A 5,647-nucleotide genomic window follows, 5' to 3' on the forward strand; every position below is an offset into this window, starting at 1 on the left:
CCGGCTCAGCTGGCCCAGACAGGTCGACCAATGGAAGGCGGTGCCGGGGAGGTGTGTCCTCTGACCTCACCCCCAGAACTCTGATTAAATGGGAAGAGAGCAGCTCGGACTCTCCCCACATTTGACATTTCTCATTCATTTATTGATTGATACAGCTGATCTGGTGACGACGATGAGCAGCAGCTGATTAGGGCTCTCCCCCCCCCGCCCTCCCGCCCTCGCGCCTCGCTGCCTGCCTGCTCCTCCGAGGTGCTGGGCCTGCGTTCCCTGGCTTGTCCGGGGCCAGGCTGCGCTCCAAGGAGGGGAAGCTACAGCTGATGGCAGCACCTGAGTAGGGCCTCTCCCTCCCTCGCTCCACGCTCTCTCTCCCCACTCCTCTAAGGTGCTGGGCCTGCGCTCCCTGGCTTGACCGGGGCCAGGCTGCGCACCGAGGAGGGGAAGGAGAAGAGCTAGCCCCATTTCACAGCCAGCTCCTCTTGGGTGCTGGGCCTGCGTCTCCCTGGCTTGACCGGGGCCAGGCTGCGCACCAGAGAGGGGGGCAGGCAAGCAGGCTGACTGCCTGAGAATACCAAGGGCTTCCCCCAGACCCTCCCCCAGACCCATCCACCTGGACTGACTGTTCCTGCCGTGGGGGCGTGCTGTCTTCCGGAGAATCGCCGCTGGATTGCCGGGGGTCAACAAAACAGTGAGTACCTGCTAAAACTGCACTTGTGATTTGATTCTGTGCTTTTTAACCTGGTAAATACTATCATATTCTACTGCATTGCTCGCAATTGTGACCTTGTATTAACTGAATTTGTGGTTTCCGCATCGTTTCTTGCCTGCGCCTCTGCTAAACGCTGCGCTATTCCCTGGCATTGTTTAGCATTTGTAATATTATATTGCATTGCCTGCATTTGTGAACTTGCATTTACTGAACCTGTGGTTTTGCATAGTTTGCTACCTGCGCTTTCTGACCTGCTATAAGCTGTGCTATCCTCCTGCATTGTCTGCACTTGCATTTGTGATTTTACAACAGCTGATTCTGAGACTGTGGTTTTGCATCAATTGACCTTTTGATACTCTGGATCTTGCGACTCCCTAGCAACACTGTCTGTGAATTTCAGGTTTTTCTTAGCAAAAAACTTAGTGTTACTATACCCGTAGAAGCCCCATAGCTACTACCCTATGTCTACCCAAGGCGACCCACAGCCCCTCCACCAAGCAGCACCAACCATGGATGCAGACGCCGGGACTCAACCCTGCAACACCGGAGACGACACGGAATGGCGCACTCAGGCAAAAAGAAAGGGACGCGACTCAAATCCAAGCTCGCCGGAAAAACATGCAAAGCTTGCCCGCCCACCTCTCATCAGTCCTACAATTCCAACCTCAAACCGCTATCAGGCTCTCCAGCTTACCCAGGACTGCGACGCCAACCCTCAGGACCACGGGGCAGGTGAACCAGGGACGTCTCCAGGTCCCACAAAAAGACTACGGATCCCCCCCATCATCCTGAAGAACTTACCCACACACAAGGACCTCGTGGAGATGCTGGATGAACACTGCGGCTCCCCCTACACGATCAAGCCCAGGCAAGACCACGCCAAGCTTATGCTCACCACCCCAGAAGACTACAGGAGCGTGACCAGCACACTCACCGAACAGAAAATGGAGTATTACACCTTCCCAATGACCACTGCAAAAGCCCAGCGCTTTGTAATACGGGGACTCCCAGCAAATGCATCACTTGACCACATCACTGGGGACTTAGCTGAACGCGGGCTTCCAGTCAAAAATATCGCGCAGATTGCCTCTCCAGCAGACAAGAGCAAGAAATTTCCCCTCTTTGTCGTAACCCTGTCAGCAAGCCACGACGGGAAACCAGCGGACCTTTCAGCAGTCACACGGCTCTGCGGCTGCATCGTAACCACAGAAGCACCTAAAGGGAAACGAGGACCAGTCATGTGCTACAACTGCCAGCGCCTGGGGCACACCTCTGCTTTCTGCCAACAGAAGCCAAAGTGTGTACGCTGCGGAGGTGAACACACCTCCACCCAATGCACAAGGAACCGGGAAACCGAACCAGCAAAGTGTGCCAACTGCGCAGGACCCCACCCAGCGAGCTATCGCGGCTGTCCCTATCTACAGAATGCAAAGAAGGTTGAACACCGCAAGCCACCCTCACAACCACAAAGGTCTTCCCAACAATCATCAGCAACGGACCAGCACCAAAGGAAGACCTACAACCGCAGACCTGCACTGGACCACAGGATCCCAACCCCCAATACAACCGACAACAGTAGAGAAGCACACGTGGATGGAAGGACATACGCGGACGTCATAGTACCGAAACAAGTCAGCCCGCCTCCCACAACAGCACCGGGACCATCCGGTGGAACAGGCTCAACCAGCCCACCTCCAACAACCGCACCGGGACCATCCTGTGAAATAGGCTCAGCCATCAACTGGCAGGAACTCATTGCGAAGATTGCAAAAACGGTTGCAGATATGAACATCCACCCGGTGGTGACAATGGTGGCGAATATTATCGCCGGACTTTTCCAGGGCGAAGAAAACACCAGCAATGGCAGCAAAATCTAAAAGAAACTCCCTCTTCGTGATGTGGAATGCTAATGGCATTCAGAAGAAAACTGCAGAACTCCTGCACCTGATGGAAACCATGGACGTGGATATAGCGCTTATCTCCGAGACCCACCTTCAAGGAAGCCAGAAGCTCAACATAGCAAACCACAGGGTATACCGCACAGATCGCACCACTGGAGCCAAGGGTGGGGGAACAGCGGTGATCGTCAGCACAAAAGTGAAGCACCACGAGATCTCTCTACCACCAGTTGGGAGCATTGAAGCAACTGGCATACAGATTCAGACATCTGCAGGCCCGCTGCGGCTGATCGCCGCCTACTCACCCCCAGGCAAGCTAAGCCCAAAGGACCTGGATGCTTTACTGGACCCCAGCATCCCAACACTAATTGGAGGCGACCTTAATGCCAAGCACAAATGCTGGAACTCTCGGACGGGAAACAGCAAAGGACACGCCCTACTTGCCCACTCAAAGAAGGAGGACTTTGTAGTGGCCGGCCCGACTCAACCAACGCACTATCCAGGCTCTGCACTGCATAAACCAGATGTTCTGGACATTGTGGTCATGAAGAATCTCTCCCAGTCTATGGAGCTTGAAACCCTAACAGCGCTGACATCCGACCACAACCCAGTATTGATCACAGTTGGAGACGTACTTGAAGACCAGCAGCAGGGCATCAGACACAACTTCAAGAAGGCGGACTGGTGCCTATACAAGAGATGCCTGGAGGAGACACTGGTCCCAGGTCCCCTGCGAAGCACTGAAGACATTGACCAGGCAATTCACCACTTCACAGCTTCAATCCACACAGCTATTGAGCGCAGCATTCCAGAGCAGAAACTACAACGATGCTCTATCTACGATCTCCCGAAGGGCATCAAGCAGTCAATAGCTGCCAAGAACAGAGCCCGCAGAGAGTGGCAAAGGAACCGCACCCCCGACCTGCTGAAGAAGTATAATGAACTGACAAGACAGCTGAAGATGCAAATAAGCCAGCATAGAGGCGAAAAATGGGAAGCAGCTACAGCCAACCTTAAGGACTCAGACAACTCTCTCTGGAGAATGACCCGCCGCCTGACTGGGAAGAAGGAACCAAACCCACCGATACAAGGGACGACTCACCTGGCATGCAGCAGCAGGGATAAGGCTGAGGTCTTCGCTGACACGCTGGAGGCATCATTCAGGCCCAACCAGGCAAGCAAACTGGCACCAGAAGTAGAGCAAGAGGTCGCCAAGCATCACCGGGAGCACCCACCAGAAACAGAAACTGCACACATTGAGGAATGCTCAATGGGCGAATTACTGGACCTGGCAAAAACACTAAAAAACGGCAAGGCACCAGGGAAGGACAGAATAGTCAACCAAGCCATCAAGATGCTACCAGATACTGCAGTGGATCACCTTGCTGAGATATTTAACGCATGCATGAAGCACCAGTATTTCCCAAACACCTGGAAAGAAGCAAGAGTCGTCGTATTCCCCAAGGCTGGGAAACCACTGCGAGATCCTGCAAATTACCGGCCCATAAGTCTACTATCTGGCCTATCAAAACTCTTTGAAAAAGTTATCCACGCCCGTCTTGTGGACTTTGCGACAAGCAACAACCTCCTTGCCAAAGAACAGTTTGGGTTCCGGAAAGATCACTCAACCAATCACCAACTCCTCAGAGTTGTGGACATCATCAGCCATGGTTTCAACATCAACAAGTCTACCGGAGTAGTCTTTCTGGATGTAGCCAAAGCGTTCGACCGAGTATGGCACGAGGGACTGCTTTATAAACTTATCAAGCTCCAGTTTCCCAGCTACCTGGTCATGCTACTGTCCAGCTACCTGACAAATCGGACCTTTCACGTGGCAGTGCGAGAAGAATGCTCATCGCCACGCCCAATTCTTGCTGGAGTGCCTCAGGGATCAATCCTAGGACCATTCCTCTTCAACATATTCACAAACGACATCCCCACGGACCTAAAGAAGACTGATCTTGCCCTTTACGCAGATGATGTCGCGGTCATCTCTCAATCCTTCAGCGACAAGGAAGTGGCTAAGAACCTGGAGACATCGCTCTGCAGACTCTCCGAATGGTACAGCGACTGGCAGATCACCTTGAACACGGGCAAAACCACTGCAACATTATTTACCAGGAAGCAGAACAGGAAACACCCACAGATCCTCCTCAACGGGGACGAGGTCAAATGGGAAAACAGCAGCTCCTACCTGGGGGTGACTCTGGACTCTAAACTCAGCTGGAAAAACCACATAGAGAAGACCTGCCAGAAAGCAGCATCCAAACTGGCTGCATTATACCCACTCCTGAAGACCAAGTCGATGCCCATGCAGAGCAAGGTGCGAGTAGTCACTGCAATAATTCGACCAACTATGACATACGCTTCACCAGTTTGGAGTGGCTGCCGCCCACAGCTTCGGATGGACCTACAGAAAGTACAGAACAAGGCCTTACGGATTGCAGCAGGTGCACCTATGTTCACACGAACAGCAGACCTCCACAGAGACTTAGGGATTGAGATGCTGGACGACCATCTCCTCAAACTCAACAGGAAATTCTACACAGGATTAGATCAAAAAGAAAACCCACTGATCAGGAAACTCGCAGACATCTCTACGAACCCATTTGACCGCTACCCGCGTCCCATTGAAGCGCTAACCTTGCGAAACTGAAACAGAAACGCAGCATCCAAAAACTCAGCACTGCTTGAAGGCAAACGCCGGCAGGTACACAAAACCCACCGCTGCCAGATGGCATGATAGCCTCGGCAAGCAACCAAAACTCAACACTATCAGAAGGAACTTGATGGACAAAGACAAGACCCCCTGAGGAAACATGCTGACAATTCTGCATACTCAATCGACCGCTACCCGCGGCCCATCACTGAGATGACCATGTGATGCAACCTCAACTGTGACAAAGCGTCACACATCAATAAGACAATCTAAACAGCGACTAAAAAAATTCAAAACGATTGTGGAGTAATGAGGCTACTGCCTCGGTATCCAAAAACTCACCACTGTCAGAAGGAATCTGACAGACGAAAACAAGACAGCAGA

Source organism: Lissotriton helveticus, chromosome 12 (assembly GCF_964261635.1).
Source record: "Lissotriton helveticus chromosome 12, aLisHel1.1, whole genome shotgun sequence".
Taxonomy (NCBI): Eukaryota; Metazoa; Chordata; class Amphibia; order Caudata; family Salamandridae; genus Lissotriton; species Lissotriton helveticus.